The 18,887-nt window shown below is 43.7% G+C and overlaps 1 non-coding gene across 1 annotated transcript; it reads left to right on the forward strand.

Annotated features, from left to right (window-relative positions):
* The first annotated feature begins 6,256 nt into the window (after positions 1–6,256).
* Positions 6,257–6,331, forward strand: Trnas-cga (transfer RNA serine (anticodon CGA)). Its single transcript has one exon. It is a non-coding gene; the product is annotated as a tRNA-Ser (tRNA).
* Positions 6,332–18,887: the final 12,556 nt, after the last annotated feature.

An 18,887-nucleotide genomic window follows, 5' to 3' on the forward strand; every position in this document is an offset into this window, starting at 1 on the left:
TTTTACCACAGGGACTTGAGGACGAACTGGTTAAATATCTTCTCATTATGGAATCCAAGTTCTACAGCCTTACCAGAAGTGACGTCAGGCGCATGGCCTACCCGCTTTGTACAAGAAATAAAATCCCTCATCCATTCGTAAAGGGCGAAGTTTCTGGTCGAACTTGGTTTGACCAATTTATGTCACGGCACAAAAATATTGTGTCTATTTTGAAGCCATCCGCAACTTCGATTTCATGTGCTAATGGATTTAATAAACAAGTTGTCGACAATTTCTTCAGTTTACTTGAAGCTGCGTTCAGTAACTAAAAATATCCTGCGGCCAGAGTTTTTAATGTAGACGAGTCAAAAAATGGCTCTGAGCACTATGGGACTTAACTGCTGAGGTCATCAGTCCCCTATAACTTAGAACTACTTAAACCTAACCAACCTAAGGACATCACACACATCCATGCCCGAGGCAGGATTCGAGCCCGCGACCGTAGAGGTCACGCGGTTCTAGACTGTAGCGCCTAGAACCGCTCGACCACCCCGGCTGGCAGACGATTCAGGTCTTAGTGTCGTTCAAAGAAAAATTTCTCGTGTCATCGGCCTGAGGGGAAAAAGGCAAGTTGGTGCATTATCTTCAGCTGAAAGGGGATCACTTGTAACGTGTAAAAAGATGCTTGTGTGTGTGACTATCGTGAATAGACTAGGCATAGGCTGTGAAAATCATCCCACCAGTAGACTAATTAACAATGTTCAGAGTAAATCTTTCTTTCATTATACACAAAAATTAAATAAAGTTATTTTTTCAAATTTTTGTTTCTTTTTATTTCAAACTACCTTGGGGCCCATATTACCAGCACAAATTCTTGACGTAACAAAATGCAGACTATCAGGAAAAATTAAATTTTGTTTTAAATATTAAAATGTTGAACCAAAACATGTCGTAACTATTTGCAGGACATACTAGAGAAATGTTTTATGTTAATTTCAGGTGATTATACTAAAAATAAAAGGTGTTATATTAAAAAAAACAAAGTGGGGGCCCATTTATCCACCTTTACCTCTACTATTGGTTTTCATGTAATGTTACACTTGCACATGTAACGCAATCTCCTTTATTTGGCTATATGTCTAATACCGGTACATTACCTGGAATCGGTCGTTAAACGCATTTTCAAGGGATTGTAGCATCTCGACGTATTTTTCAAAGCGCGCTCCTTCGTGCACAGATGCTGTCAAACAAGAACATAGTACCGTTTTGATTTGAGCGGTTATAAAAACCAGGATGTTTTAATAAAGGTACAATTTATATGTCGCTTACCTAGTTCAAGAAAGTGTTGCGTATTTTTCTCTGAAAGTTTGTTTTTGAGGGGCTTCAGTTTATACTGGAAAGCGTTTATTTTGCTGATCATATCGTTAATGAGATTGTTTTCTTTCTGGAGTTTAAGACTTAAATCATTTAGGAGAGCCATAATGTCTACTAAAAATCCTAAATCAGCTACCCATTCACGGACATGGAAAAGTGGCTCCGGACGTCCTTTCGTCCTTTACTCTCCAAAAACTGAGCCACAGTGTGACGTAGTCGAAAAATTCGGGAAATCACTTTCCCTTTGCTCAGCCAGCGCACCTCAGCGTGGTAGGGAATATCTGGATACTCCTTTTCAAAGGAAATCAAAAATTTTTTGAATTGACGATGAGTGAGTCCATGAGAAAGAATGTAGTTCACGATACGATTAAAAACAAATGAGTCGGAACACTAGAACATCGAAGAGAATGTAGAAATACCTGCAGGCGTTTGGCGTTTTGTGCAGTTATTGGCCTACTGCGCATAAGGAGGCAGAAATACCCATTATCACTGGAAGCAGTCTCATACGTAAGATATAACTACGAAACGATTTAAAGTGGCAGGACCATAAAAATACCCCAGGTTGAAATTAATTGGAAGAATGCTCTGGAAAGGTGGCCCACCCACAAATGAGGGTGCACAAAGCCCTCGTTCGAACAACAAAACTTCTCATGTGTCTGGGATCCGTACTAGACAGGAATGAAACGTAGAACAGAGAAGGTCCAAAGAAGAGCACCACTACCTTCACAACATCAGAGCACCACATTTCGTTACAGGTTCGTGTAGCAAACGCGAAAGCGTCACAGAGATGCTCAGCCAACTCGATTGGCAGACGCTGCAAGAGAGGCGCTCTGCATCATGGTATGCGTAACTGTTAAAATTCGGAGAGCATACATTCCTAGAAGGATCAATCACTACATTTCTTCCTCACAGGAACACCTCGCGGAAAGACCGTGAAGAAACATTTGGAGAAATTCGACTTACCAGCAACCATTCTTCCCGCCAACTACACTCCTGGAAATGGAAAAAAGAACACATTGACACCGGTGTGTCAGACCCACCATACTTGCTCCGGACACTGCGAGAGGGCTGTACAAGCAATGATCACACGCACGGCACAGCGGACACACCAGGAACCGCGGTGTTGGCCGTCGAATGGCGCTAGCTGCGCAGCATTTGTGCACCGCCGCCGTCAGTGTCAGCCAGTTTGCCGTGGCATACGGAGCTCCATCGCAGTCTTTAACACTGGTAGCATGCCGCGACAGCGTGGACGTGAACCGTATGTGCAGTTGACGGACTTTGAGCGAGGGCGTATAGTGGGCATGCGGGAGGCCGGGTGGGCGTACCGCCGAATTGCTCAACACGTGGGGCGTGAGGTCTCCACAGTACATCGATGTTGTCGCCAGTGGTCGGCGGAAGGTGCACGTGCCCGTCGACCTGGGACCGGACCGCAGCGACGCACGGATGCACGCCAAGACCGTAGGATCCTACGCAGTGCCGTAGGGGACCGCACCGCCACTTCCCAGCAAATTAGGGACACTGTTGCTCCTGGGGTATCGGCGAGGACCATTCGCAACCGGCTCCATGAAGCTGGGCTACGGTCCCGCACACCGTTAGGCCGTCTTCCGCTCACGCCCCAACATCGTGCAGCCCGCCTCCAGTGGTGTCGCGACAGGCGTAAATGGAGGGACGAATTGAGACGTGTCGTCTTCAGCGATGAGAGTCGCTTCTGCCTTGGTGCCAATGATGGTCGTATGCGTGTTTGGCGCCGTGCAGGTGAGCGCCACAATCAGGACCGCATACGACCGAGGCACACAGGGCCAACACCCGGCATCATGGTGTGGGGAGCGATCTCCTACACTGGCCGTACACCACTGGTGATCGTCGAGGGGCACTGAATAGTGCACGGTACATCCAAACCGTCATCGAACCCATCGTTCTACCATTCCTAGACCGGCAAGGAAACTTGCTGTTCCAACAGGACAATGCACGTCCGCATGTATCCCGTGCCACCCAACGTGCTCTAGAAGGTGTAAGTCAACTACCCTGGCCGGCCGAAGTGGCCGTGCGGTTAAAGGCGCTGCAGTCTGGAACCGCAAGACCGCTACGGTCGCAGGTTCGAATCCTGCCTCGGGCATGGATGTTTGTGATGTCCTTAGGTTAGTTAGGTTTAACTAGTTCTAAGTTCTAGGGGACTAATGACCTCAGCAGTTGAGTCCCATAGTGCTCAGAGCCATTTGAACCATTTGAGCCAACTACCCTGGCCAGCAAGATCTCCGGATCTGTCCCCCATTGAGCATGTTTGGGACTGGATGAAGCGTCGTCTCACGCGGTCTGCACGTCCAGCACGAACGCTGGTCCAACTGAGGCGCCAGGTGGAAATGGCATGGCAAGCCATTCCACAGGACTACATCCAGCATCTCTACGATCGTCTCCATGGGAGAATAGCAGCCTGCATTGCTGCGAAAGGTGGATATACACTGTACTAGTGCCGACATTGTGCATGCTCTGTTGCCTGTGTCTATGTGCCTGTGGTTCTGTCAGTGTGATCATGTGATGTATCTGACCCCAGGACTGTGTCAATAACGTTTCCCCTTCCTGGGACAACGAATTCACGGTGTTCTTATTTCAATTTCCAAGAGTGTATTCGGCACTGGAACATGAAAATATGGCTCTGACACAAAGAACAAAGTATCCGCTCTCACAAACCGTAAGGTGGTCTGAGTGGCATAGAGGTAAATGTTCATTTAACCAGCGAACTGAGCAGAAAGGCAGTCATGTTGATTAATGTATCCCTGGTGGCTAAACAACATTTGAGTGACACATTTTTCATTTTCCTTCGGGAGAAAAAATTATTTGTGGTAGCCAAGATATCTCATATAAGATTCTCTGTGTCATATACCCAGCTTATAGTTTCTTGTTCATTTAATTGCATCGTGAACATGTAACGTTCCTATGCCACAACTGCATCTCAATAATGTGTTCAGACGCTGACATGGACGCCAAGGTGGATGGAGCTGGAAAGGGACCATTTCAGGGCCAACGCACTCGGTAAGTAGAGAGGGCGCAATAACGGACCAGTGACTACCATTTCGTCTCCCGTACGCTGCAGGAACCACACTCGACTCGCACTCTGCTCTCAGCCTGTGGGCACCGCTCCAACCTGCTGTCTGCGCGTTCCGACCGACAGTGCTCGGAAGGTGGTTCGGTGCCCGCTAGGGATGGGGAAAGCTGGCCGCTCAAAACCGATACCGTTGTTTTAGATCTGAATAACTGGCGTTTTTCGGTGTTTATTAGGTCTCGCTTATAAAAGGATTCTCTTAATTTTGACTAACATCTGTGATGAAACCAGTATGTCAGTTTATCATAACAGGGCTACTAAACTTTTCGGTTTCTTAAAAAAACTAGTAATTTTCATGCGTTAAGTTTCAATTGGTTTAAAATATTGAGAAATTGTAGAAAATGGAAAAAGCAACAGTACAAATTTAATAACAACTCTGACAGCTATAAATGAGGAACAAACACTTGCAAAAGAATCGGTGCAGCATTTCTGAGTTGCTGATGTACTTGCTGTCCCCTACTACCCAGCCGACATGGTCATTTTGTTTTTTGGAAGCAGGGTAGGAGTATCTCAGGTCTGTTGTTCGTCACCTAAAATACTTGGATCATTAGTAGGAAATTCTGTGGGTTCTGAAATACTGGTATCGTCTCTGAATGGTATTGTTTCTTACGAAAGGAAAGGACTTACACAGCAACACATTATAGAAAGAGCATTTGTGAGCAGAACAGACAGTAAATATTGGCCAATGAATTGATCCGTTACTGAAATTTTGACTAGTGTCAAGTAATTTGGCCTGATAAATGTACTATTTTCCCTACTATTCTACTTGGTCATTTGAATATTTTGTAAGAGCATTTTTAGTTCTGTTATCAAAAAATCAGTTGTATTCAGATTCCTACTACAACGTGAATAAATATATTTTACTGCAAAATGGTTTTCCATTTTCAAGAAATAGAGGTTCGATGAACCCTCTACCAGGCACTTAAATGTGATTTGCAGAGTATCCATGTAGATGTAGATGTAGAGGGAGACCGCTACAAATTTTACACAGTAGGTTACTATTTGCTTGTCATTTCTATGAAAGCGCAAAAAAGAAATGAAATGAAGGCAGCAGCAGTAAATTAAAACTTAGCTGTTCATTCACATTTATAGCAAAATTCTACATCTAAGCCTTTACTTGTGGCCCTTGTAAATGGAACATATAATACGAACTCATTTTTCACCCATTAGCACTGATCATTCGTAATGGCGAAATAGTTGTATGGTTCTCGATTACGACATTTTTATTGAGCAGAGTTTCAAAAAATTTGAAAGAATAGCAGAATAATGGTAATTTTTGTAGTATTCAAGCCATTTTTACTTTTCGAGAAAAAAAAGCAGCGAACAGTACACAAAATTTTCTTCCATTTACACAATTTATCTGAAATTTCGATTCTTCGTATCTCCAAATATACAGTCCGCAGCTCGTGGTCTCGCGGTCGCGTTCCCGCTTCCTGAGTCCGGGGTCCCGGGTTCGATTCCCGGCGGGGTCAGGGATTTTCCCCTGCCTCGAGATGACTGGGTGTTTGTGTTGTCCTCATCATTTCATCATCATTCATGAAAGTGGCGAAATTGGGCTGAGCAATGGTTAGGAATTTGTACGGGCGCTGATAACCGTGCAGTTGAGCGTCCCACATACCAAACATCATCATCATCACCATCCAAATATACAGTGCGAAACTTCCTGGCAGATTAAAACTGTGTGCCAGGCCGAGACTCGAACTCGGGACCTTTGCCTTTCGTGGGCAAGAGCTTCTGTAAAGTTTGGAAGGAAGGAGACGAGGTACTGGCAGAAGTAAAGCTGTGAGGACGGGGCGTGAGTCGTGCTTGGGTAGCTCAGTTGGTAGAGCACTTGCCCGCGAAAGGCAAAGGTCCCGAGTTCGAGTCTCGGCCTGGCATACAGTTTTAATCTGCCATGAAGTTTCATATCAGCGCACACTCCGCTGCAGAGTGAAAATCTCATTCTGGATACAGTGCGAAAGTCTGAGGGAGTCGTAGAATTTTTCAGTCTTTGTATGGTGTGAAGATTTATTGCAGAATGGAATAGCAGTAAGAAATCGGGAGGTGATATTTCGAAACAGGTTATTTGGAGCAGTTTTAACATCGAGTTTAATCGCAGGTGAAAAAACCTGTACAATCAAAATCCGGTTGTCCATTCGTAGTTCACACTTCAGACTATCGGCTTACCAGCAATTGCAAAATATGCAGGGAACCGGTAGAACATGATGGGACAAAGGCTAGAAAAGAGAGAGAGAGTTCTGCTGGTAAATACGCTGGCATACGTCTGTAACATATACGGGTGTAAACTGTAACAGCATGTCGTTACGTGGGTAGTAACGGCCTTCACCAGCACCGCCGTGTAGTGAGTCGCTGCGATGTCCGAGTAATCGGTCGCGCGCCGTTTCCTGTGCCTTGCAGCAGGGAGCAGCGAGGCAGTTGAACAGGGCGTTGCCAGAGAGCGGCTCAGCGCCTCTGAAGGCACCCGCGTCCGCCCCGAGGGCCATCGAACGACGGGATAAGTCGCGAACAATGGGTCGCGCGACGGCGGCGGAACACCGAGGAACCGCCGGCCTGGGACCTGAGCGTGCAGTGGCGTGCAGGGCTACACTCGCGCAGCTTCTGGGGGAGCCATTCAATAAGTCGATAAGGGTTTGATGCCAGAGATCGTTAGTAAACCGAGTGGATGTTATCACTGTGTGTCGCCACCTGCTAGGCGACGCTTAAACACGAAAACTTTTTGTAGAAATGACGTCATGCAACAACACAGCTGCTTCTTCATTTATTCTTTATTCTGCGACAAGTTTCAGTCGACGACCATTATCTAGCACTCTTGCGAAGACACCATGAATACAGGAAAATTTGAGGTGAAAAGGATGTTTGAAAATTTAGTAAAAATACAGTTAGTTATTAAAAAGTTCCATTAATAATCCGACGGTGACAGCGTAGATCTGTCGACACCGGTAGTGGCAATAAAATGAGTTGCTAGCGATCTTGGAGACCGTGATTCTTCAAGAACAATATTAAGTTTCAGATCGTCCCCAGCGCCTGACACATAGTCAAACACGAATAATATTGTTCTAATCAGCTGGCTCCCAAGTCTAGTATTACCTTCCTGTCAAGACTAAAATTTTCAATTTTTTTGTTTTGTTTTTCAGTTCGAGTTGTTCATTAGAAATATGTACATGGAATGAAATCCTATATTATACTTCCAGGTGGGTGTGTGAGTCGTACATCCAGCGCCGGTAGCAGCAAAAGACACGCACTCATTAATAAGTTAAAAAAGCTAAATTGTTTTTCTTATAATTTTGCAAAGTCCTGTTAAGCTGACTATTTCTTCAAAACTGAGTAGTTGTTCAATATTCAGTTGTTTCTTTGTTACAGAAGCAAAGCACTAGAAATTCATTTATTACCCTCATTTACCGGCACTACATTAATTTATAGCCGTGTGGGGTAGCCGCACGGTCTGAGGCGGCTTTCCACGGTCCACACGGCTCCCCCCGTCGGAGGTTCGAGCCCTCCATCGGCCATGGGTGTGTGTGTTGTCCTTAGCATAAGTTAGTTTAAGGTAGATTAAGTAGTACTTCTGGAATCGCGAGACCGCTACGGTCGCAGGTTCGAATCCCGCCTCGGGCATGGATGTGTGTGATGTCCTTAGGTTAGTTAGGTTTAACTAGTTCTAAGTTCTAGGGGACTAATGACCTCAGAAGTTGAGTCCCATAGTGCTCAGAGCCATTTGAACCAAGTAGTGCGTAAGCTTAGCGATCGATGACCTCAGTTGCTTGGTCCCACAAGACCTTACAACAAATTTCCAATTTCCAAATTAATTTATACGTACACACTGCAAACTGGATGATGCTTATGACCTTTTGACACCAGTGACATCGCTTTAAAAAAATTGATGGTTTACTGTACGCATACTTCCGCCAGGCGTTCGGCAGAACGTTTGTGATCATTGTTTCTGGATTTGATCTTTAACGTTACATACGACAACCATTCCATGTGTATGATGAATTTAGCGAAACTTGGCAACCTGAAGACGTTCTGAGAATGATACCGGACATGTGTAATCATAAAGGTGATGCGCTTTTCAGTAATCGTTAAAATTTGTCAGCTACGGTGCACAGCATGATCAAGATTACTTAGATATTGCTTCGATTAAATCAAAGGTGGTTGAACATCCGCTTCTGATAAGGATCGTGCATAAGGTTCTGCGGATGTGCTTACAAAAGAAATCATTGAGAAATTACGCCACATTCTTCTCGCTAATCCTGCCAGTTCTATTTGTCCCATAGCAAACACTATTTAAACACCCTGAGAATTTTTTATTTATTAATGGACAAATTATTTTCCTTTCTTCGAATAAAAATAATTTGAGGATTTATTTGAATGGCTGTAGGCCAAAGGCATTTTCGTTTTTTTTTTTTTTAGAAAGTATTTCTTACTTATCTCTCTTAATTCCTGTGGCTTCAATTTAATATTCAAACGCCGCGCTTAAGTTCAGTTTAATATATCTTGTAAGTTTATGGGTAAAGTTTCGAGCTCTAGATGCTGCAAGGATAAAACAGTTCCATTCGCGGAGAAGGTATTGTGATTGGGATTGAAAAATTTTTAGCTCATATACTTCTCTTAAAAAGGAAAATAACGAGCAAGATGACCATATTCTTATAAATATCAGGTGTCACCTCATATTTTTATTATATAACAGATGATTAAAGTTCTTTACATGTAAATCATTATCTGAATTTTCCGATGACCTCGGTGTTCGTTTGATTCTCAAGGTACCCCATATGAAAGGAATTTTTCAGAAGAGTGTTGCACTCCTCTGACAATCACGTGAAAGCTGCCTGTTTTGTTGCTGCCAAACCATGCATTCTGTTCATGCAGTCACAGCATGAAATGCAGGTAAAGGGCTCCACTTGGAAGGATGCCACGTCACTGTGAGTTGGACAGCCGTAGGAGGGCGTGCAAGGAACAGTTTCAATTAACATTCATCTACATGTACGTGATTACTCTTTACTCACAATAAAGTGGCTGGCAGAGGGTAAATGAACCATCTTCAAGTCCCTTCTACCGTTCATACTCGAACGGCGTGCGGGAGAAACGAGCACTTAAATTTTTCTGTGCGAGAATGAATGGTTCAAGTGGCTCTGAGCACTATGGGACACAACTTCTGGGGTCATCAGGCCCCTAGAACTTAGAACTACCTAAACCTAACTAACCTAAGGACATCACACACATCCATGCCCGAGGCAGTATTCGAACCTGCGACCGTAGCGGTCACGCGGTTCCAGACTTAAGCGCCTAGAACCGCTCGGCGACAACGGCCGGCTCTGTGCGAGACCTTACTTATTTTATCGTGATGATCATTAGGTTGGTGCCAACACAATGTTTTCGCAATAGGAGGAGAAAACTGGAGATTGAAATTTCATGAGAAGATGCCGCCGCAACGAAAAACGCCTTGATTTAACGATTGCCACTCCAATTCAAGTGTCATGTCTGTGGAACTATCTCCCCTTCTTCGACCTTTTTCGATGTCATGCGTCAGTCCCACCTGAAGCTGATCCCACACCGCACAGCAATACTCCAGAATAGGGCGGACAAGCGTGGAGTAAGCAGTCTCTGCAACAGACCTGTTACACCTTCTAAGTGTTCCGCCAGTGAATCGCAGTCTTTGGTTTGCTCTATCCACAACATTATCTACGTGATTGTTCGAATTTAGGTTATTTGTAATTGTAATCCCTAAGTATTTAGTTGAAGTTTCAGTATTCATATTTGTGTGACTTATTGCGTAATCGAAATGTAGCGGATTTCTTTTAGTACTCATGTGAATAACTTCACACTTTTCTTTATTCAGGGTCAATTGCCGCTTTTCGCACCATACAGATACCCAAGCTAAATCATTTTTTAGTTCGTTTCTGTCATCTGACGACTTTAAAAGACGGTAAATCACAGTATCTTCTGCAAGCAATCTATGAGGGCTTCACAGATTGTCTCCCATGTCGTTAATATAGATCAGGAACTATAGAAAGCCTATAACACTTCCTTGGGGAACGCCGGATATTACTTCTGTTTTACTCGATGACTTTCCGTCTATTACTAAGAACTGTGACCTTTCTGACAGGAAATCGGGAATCCAGTCCCACAACACTACTGCAAGGTTCCGAAACCCTATTGCAAATCGACGTTAGTGATATGGGTCTGTAATTCAGCGGATTACTCCTATTTCACTTTTTGGATATTGGTGTGACTTGAGCCATTTTCCAGTCATTAGGCACGGATCTTTCTGTGAGTGAGCGGTTGTACATGACTGCTAAATACTGAGCTATTTATAAGTGTACTCTGAAAGGAGCCTGAGTGGCATACAATCTAGACCGGAGGCCTTGCCTTTATTAAGTGATTTAAGCTGCTTTGCTACACCGAGGATATCTACTTCTGTGTTTCTTATCTTGGCAGTTGTTCTTGACTGGAATTCAGGAATATTTAATTCGTCTTCTTTGGTGAAGGAATTTCGGAAAACTCTGCTTTAGTGGCACTTTCATACGTGGCTTCACCGTTGTTATTGCGCAGTGTAGGTATTATTCTTGCCACTGGTGTGTTTTATGTATGACCAGAATCCCTTTGGGTTTTCTGCCAGATTCCAAGATAGAGTTTCGTTTTGGAAATTATTAAAAGTATCTCGCATGGATGTACGCACTATATTTTGAACTTCTGCAAAATTTTGCCAATCTTGTGCATTTTGCGATCTTTCAAATTTTGCTACGTTTTTCGTTGCTTCTGCAACAGCGATCTGACACGCTTCGTGTATCATGGGGGATCAGTACCATTACTTATTAATGTATATGGTATACAGGGTGTTACAAAAAGGTACCTTTTTGTAACACCCTGTATATCTCTCAATTGCTGTCGATCCTATCTCTTTGAAATGATTGGCGTCTTTTCTGCTCTTACATGATCAGATCGGAAGAAGTGGAGACCGTCTCTTAAGAGGCGTTAAGAGCATTTTCATCACCTTCTTTAAATAGATGCACTTTGCGTTTCTGTCTGATAGTTGTGAAAGTTACGGTATTCCTCCCTATTTGTTCAGTATTATTTGTTGCTAAGAGATCAGATATGCTTTCGCAACCATTTACGCTTCGAGTGGGCTTATGGACTAATTGTTCAAAATAATTTTCTGCGAAAGGATTCAGTACAGTTTCGGATGACGTTTTATGCCAGCCACCGACTTTGAACGTATGCTTTTTCCAGCATATCGAGGGTCGATTGGTGTCACCAACGACCATAATTGTATGTGTGGGGTAAATATTTGAAATGGGATTAAAGTTCTCTTCGAAACGTTCAGCAACTATATCTTCTGAGTCGGGGGTTCGGTAAAACGACCCAATTAATAGTTTGGTCCAATTGTCAAGTATAACCCCTACTCATATTATTTTTCAGGAACTATATATACTTCAATTTCACTACAAGGTGAACTACTTCTGACACCAATAAATACTCCATAAATAACTGTATTTAATTTTTCTTTTCTGAACACTGTTTGGTCGTTTCAAAAAGTTTCGCTAAACTTATTTGCAGCCTTATCCAGCTTTCCGTACCTATAACTATTTGGGCTTCATTGTTTTCTATTAGGGCTTGGAGCTCTGGTTCTTTCCCAACACAGCTACGACAATTTACAACTACAATACCGATCGTTTCTACATCTACCGTACTGTGTTTTACCTGTGCCCTCTTAGACAGACGTCCTTTCTTTGGTTTCCCGGGCCCCGTAATCTAAACAACCGCCCAGTCTTTTCCACACAGCCCTCGTTACCCGTGTAGCCGCTTCGCGTGTGTAGGGGATCGCTGACCTATTAATCGGAATCCGGAAACCCACCTCCCGACGGTGCAAGACAAGGTATCTGCTGCCTACGCCGTCACAGAACCGCCTGAGCCTCTGATTCAGACCCTGCACTCAGCTCTGTACCAAAGGATCGCAGTCGGTTCTATCGACGATGCTGCAGATGGTGAGCTCCACCTTAATCTCGCAAGCAAAACTGGCAGTCCTTACCATTTTCGTTAGCAGCCAGAAAGCAGAGAATCTCCGCCGATCCAAAGCGACATACGCCACTGGTACCGACATAACCTATCACCTGCAGTTGGCTGCACTCTGTACTCTTCATGGCATCCGGAAACCCCTTTCCACATCCGGAATGACTCCTTCTGGTACACACACGGAGGGCACACAGGCTTCCTTCCCCTCCTTAGCAGCCATGTTCCTAAGGAGCCCCATTACGCGCCTAACGATGGAGCTCCCAACTACCACCAAACCCACCCTCTGTGAATGCCCTGACCTTGCGGGCCGAGAAGTTTCCTTTGGAACAGGGTGGACGACTGGATCAGGCTTAAAGACTTTGTCAGCCACAGATAACGCCCGAAACCTGTTCGACAAACGATCCAGGGAGTCGCTACGATCGTCCCCTCGGAAAGACTTTCGCTCCCTGCCAGACTCTGGAATGATCTCCCACCAAGGGTGAGGGGTCAACCTCAGTGCAGGCAGTATATGGGGCGGCGATACCAGTGGACTGATCGGGGGACAGGCTCGACGTCCCTCACATCACCGCGTCCGACGCCCCTCAGTGATGACCCTTGGCAGCAGCCTCAAGCTGGGTGACGGTAGCCAAAACCACCTGGAGCTGTGAGCGAAGGGTCACCAACTCAGCTCGCTACTGTACACAGCAATCGCAGTTCCTATCCATTACTAAAGTCGCTCCTGTTTGAAATTCGTAAAAATATGTAACTAATGAACAGTGCACTTGGCTTATTAGCAGCAGAACTCGAGGTGCTCTCTCACTGACGGTCTATCCGACACTGAGCTACATTAACAAAAAAAGCCTGTACGATACAAGCGTCGATTCAAGCGTTGACAATAACTGCGGTACTGAACGCGACACTGTTATTAAAATAAAACTTTGTGCCAAGTAAGCACACAAACACGCAAGAAATTACAAAAATAATCTAGTGACTACACAGATAACTGAAAATAAGGCGCTCCTGTTTGAAGCTCGTAAAAATATATAACAAACGCCTTATTAGCAGCACGATCTCGAGATGCACTTTCACTGACATTCTAACCGACACTCGTTAAGGACAGGATGTGGAAGATGCAAGGAAGTCGTAATGTCACAAGCAGAATAATGAAACAAGTACTGGAGTTATTTCAAGTGTCTGACATGATTGATCAAGGTTGTATGTTAACAGATGGTGTCAAGAAGCAAGGTGAACAATAATAATTCACAACTGAAAATAGAGGCTACCTTTTCCTATAATTTAATCATCTTCCCAGAAAAATTACTGCAAAGATACTTTGGAGGTACGGCTTCATGAAAGGAACGATACCATCATCCAGAGTTCGTCGCTATGATGCTGGTGAACCAGAGCACATTATTCACATGCCCTGGAAGCCATCACTTCAAGGGCAGAAGACAGCTGAAGACTTATTTCGACATGAAGGCGGTGGGCTCAAGAAGAGATATTGCATACCACAGATTCTTTCATTACACTTGCTTTGTCAGTCAGATTACAGCCTATAAAACGAAACCATTGCGCAAATAAAAAGTAGATATGACATTCGCGGGGTCATAAACAGTGACAGGCAGTTCTCATACAACATATTAATAAGGTAACGTAATTAAGTAATTATATAGGAATTGCAGTAACAACTGCACTTCTCTGAACTGCAGTAAGTTCACTGGACATTACTGTTGTGAGATACTGAACCAATTCGACAAGGTCTTGAAGGGAACATGGCCGGTTTTGGAGGAGTAGAGTGTGCTCTATCACCATGACAACGCGCCAGCACATTCATATGGAGAGGTCTCACATCTATCAATACATCCCACTCTTTCTTGCTCACTTGCACGTACGATCTCGCTCGCTGCGAATTTTTCTTGTTCTCTAATATGAAGAAAAGACTTGCAGTTAAAATATTCTGCTTAGGTGAAGAGATTATCGTCAAAACAGTGACATTCTCTTACGATTTCATGAATGGTATTTTTGGAAGGGTTATAGACTGATGAAGGACCTTGGAAGAACTGTGTGTTATTAATAGAAAGCTATGTTGAAAAATCAATAATTTATTTCGAAGAAATGCCGTATTCATTCCTAACAGTAGTACTTGCCGAACCACCATTGTACGAGGCCTGTTTTTTGAGTAAGTAACGTTTTGAAATTAAAAAAAGACGTGCTAAGATATCTCAATAATTTTATTTTTACATGAAAGCCTGTACCTTAATCTACGCACTGACGCCATTACAGTCTGGTTCTTCCTTGTTTACGTTGTGTACTGAGTGTTTAAGACGCCTCCGATAATCGTGAGTCTCGCCGACTGTGAAGTACGGGCTGTTCTAAGATTTCTTTGTGCTAAAGGCCTAAAAGCAATCGATATTCATCATGAGATCTGTGCAGTTTAAGGAGAAAACATTATGAGTGATGGAATGGTAAGAAAGTGGGTGACAGCATTTACAGATGGCCGCATAAATGTGCATGATGAACAACGAAGTGGGCGTCCTTCGATCGTTAATGAAAGTTTGGTGCAGGAAGTGGACAATAAGGTGAGAGAAAACAGATTTTTTACGATTTCCCCCTTGCAGGATGACTTTCCTTATGTTTCTTGTAGTGTTTTGTATGGCATTGTGACCGAGCACTTGTATTACCGAAAATTGTGCGCACGTTGGGTACCGAAAATGTTGACGGATGTGCACAAACCCAAACGTTTAGACAGTGCATTGACTTTCCTTGAGCGGTACCACAACGACGGTGATGATTTCTTAAACCAAATTCTTACTGGCGATGAAATATGGGAGGCCTACGTCACACCAGAATCAAAGCAACAGTCCATGGAAGTTGAGCAACGGCATCGTTTTGCTCCAAGACAATGCCCGTCCGCATCTGGCGAACCAGACTAAAGATCTCATCACATCTTTTCGATGGGAAACACTAGATCATCCTCCGTACAGCGCCGATATTGCGCCCCGTGACCACCATCTGTTCCTGCACTTGAAGAAACACCTTGGCTGTCAGCGTCTTCAAGACGATGACGAAGTCAAAACAGTGGTGGTGCAGTAGTTAACAAGTCAGGCGGCAGGCGTCTATGAGGAAGGTATTCAAAAACTGGTACAACGTTATGACAAGTGCCTTAATATTGACGGAAATTATGTAGAAAAGTAGATTAAGGTACAGGCTTTCATGTAAAAATAAAATTATTGACATATCAAAGCACGTCTTTTTTTAATTTCAAAATGGTACTTACTTAAAAAACACACCTCATATGTCTCATTCTCTCCTGTCTGTTGTTCACACGTTTCCTCCAAATGTTTTATATTGAGGGGAAGCACACTGCTTTTACACACTTCATAACAAGTACCAATTCATAAACTGAACTCCGGTTTTTATGCATGTATTCGTTCAACGAATTTGCTCTAAAATTCAGCCGAATACTAATAGTGATCATCGGATAACACTAATCTGAACTGGAAGTTAGTTGACATGACATCAAGTTACTCATAAAAGCGCAACAGAAAAGGGGCAATGGGTTTCTGCAAGACGGAGTCTTACAGAAAATTTTTGATATTACAACACGCACCTGTCTAAATTAATAAAAGCATGATAAGGTCTTTGAAAACTGCCCTGATACAAAGTCCTGAAAGGTACGTCAACGTAACTCAAATTTATAAATGAAAAAGGGCATGAATGCGACGTTGTCACACCATCATAGGCGCCGGCCACAGTGATCTGCGACTTTAAATGTACATTATCAGCTGAAAAACAATAATGTGAAAACAAAGTTCATGTCTTATCCAATCCTCGGAATGCAATGGATAAGTCAGTTGTTCAGATTTCAACATGATGTTCCACATCGTGAGAATGAACCTCGCAATAACGGTACGAAATGGGTGCCGTTTCTACTCATGGCAGTCAAGCTAACTAAATTTGAAGACGGTGGTTCCTATAAAGGTTTCAACCACGGTTACTTAAGATGTGATTGTACATTTCTTTTCCCAAATGAATTACTAACAACCTCCAAGAAACGTGATAACGATTGGATTTCCGCACGACATAAGAACTCGAAAGGTGCGGTGCTAAATTCCTCTAATCTTCCTATGAAATGAGCAAGTGGGCTGTGTTTTCAAGCTAAATTTCTTTCCTTAAATGAAGATAGACCACGAAATTCTCGCATGAAGAGAACTGAGAAATTATGCATGTTGAAGCAATGCCTGAGCGAGCAGATTAACTAATTACAAAATCTCGGCACGACGTTAGGATAAACGACAGTCTGATTTGAATAGGAATCGGTCGGGAGAATTACGAGGCGCCAGCCGCTTACTATAACTTAACTTGACCAAACTACGGACTTCCAGACCAGACTAGTACACAAAGCAGAACGCAAGCTTCCGGTTCGTCGTTCCGGTTAACTCTATCGTAAAAATGGTCTTGTGTTGCTGACAAGCTGATCTGAAAATCTGCCGAAACTAGGGGTACGTAGATGCTACGGCTTACTCACTACAGAGAGATGGCCATTCGCACGGTTATCAATATCAAACCCGTGGTAAACATCGCATATACACTAGTAAGTAAACTTGACTAGAATACATACATAATGAAGGGTGAACGTTACCACAATGCATTCCTTTCAACTTAGCACGTAACGTTCAAAGACAACGTATTTCTATACCGTTCAAAGTAATTAGGGGGACGTGACTTTCTGCGGCTACAATTCTCCATTGAGTAGTAGCTGAGGATTGGGTATGTTAACAAATAATACCTTTATCTTTCACAAATTATGCACACAAAGAACCATTATTACATCCCCGATCCCTTACAGAAAGAGAACCGACGTATCCGACAAGTGTCGAACATAAAATGGAAACAAACATTCATGCCGCCATTGTGGGTGCTTTCTGCTGGACTTTCAGAGCTTCAGTGTCGTCTATGCCCTCAGTGAGTGTTTATCACCGCCTGATACCAACGTGGCGAGCACCGTGTAAGCCTTCAGGCACGGTATCCGTTCCCAGTCTTCAATGAGAGCCTATAAGAATTCCTTGACAGTCTGTGGCGAACAGGATGACCACGACGACGTCTGTCAGCCATGTCATACATATGTACGGTGGGGCTTATGTCGGGACTCACCACCGGTCATTCAGTGCCCAGGCTTCGCAAGATATCCCTGCTGACACCCACCATGTAGGCCCTGGCATTGCAAGGAATTCAGGGCCACCGCCGTATGCAACAGCTACCACATAGGCCAACAGCATCTGTTTCTTTATAGTGGGTGGCGGTAAGACGACCATGGACAACAACATCCGCATGGTTAACAACACTGAAGCCTTCCCACAACATCACAGAACCTTGGAAATCTATCGATTTTCTGGTCAATATTTAGGAGGTACTGCTCACCACGGGTCCCCATACACGAACATGCCCATCATGTTGCGTCAGAGTATATGTGGTCTCGTCTGTAAATAACATAACCCCCCCCCCCAAACCACCACCACCCCTAGCTATCAGGGAAAGGATAATATATAGCGTAGTCACGTGTTTCTCTAAGTCGATGTTACTCACTTTTTTTATCAGGTTCGCAGCTGGATCTTTTTCACGGCTGCTTACAAGTTGCCATTCTCCTTACAAAGTACTAAAAATCATCCATGCCCTTAGGTCTGCACGCCTCTCCTCTCCCCCTCCCCTCCCGCCCCCTGCGAAGTATCGTATAGAGACCTAGATGTGATCTACATCTTTCTACGTCTCCAGGGCACTAGAGCGAAGACTCTCAGCTATACTGTAATAATGTACAATTGTTTGACTTCATTTTCTCTGTTTATATGGCTAGTAATCTTCTACTCTGGAACTAAATGCAGTTACATCGAGGTAGATCTCGAGGAAGCACCTGCCTGGTGCAAAGAATGGAATCTAGTTGTTAATGTGGAGAAATACCAAGATTTGCAGTTCACGGAATGTAAATACTTTGTATTCCTTTAACTGCATGATTAATTAATTGTAACTGGTCCGTCATTTGATATAAGTACGAGGCCGTGCTGAAAAGCAATGCCTCCGAAATTTCATGTGAAAACTCGAACTGTTTTTTAAATAAAACATTTGTTATTAACATTCTACATCTTTATTCCACATGTCTACATTTTTATTTCTCAGCGAAGTCATCCTGGCGACAAACATATTTCTTGCAGTCAGAGGCTTGTTTGCTGAAATCGTCGCAGTAGAAAGTTCGACGTTGTTGACGGAGCCACAACTCCACCCCTGCTTGCACCAGTTCATCGCTATCAAAGTGGAGTCCACGAAGGTGTTTATTTCAGATCTGGAAACAGATGAAAATCAGATGGGACCAAGTCGGGACTGTGTGGTGGATTATCGATGACAATAAACCCAAGGAGTCAGATAGTTGCAGATGTCGGAGCACTCGTGTGTGGTC

Source organism: Schistocerca nitens, chromosome 7, assembly GCF_023898315.1.
Source record: "Schistocerca nitens isolate TAMUIC-IGC-003100 chromosome 7, iqSchNite1.1, whole genome shotgun sequence".
Lineage (NCBI taxonomy): Eukaryota > Metazoa > Arthropoda > Insecta > Orthoptera > Acrididae > Schistocerca > Schistocerca nitens.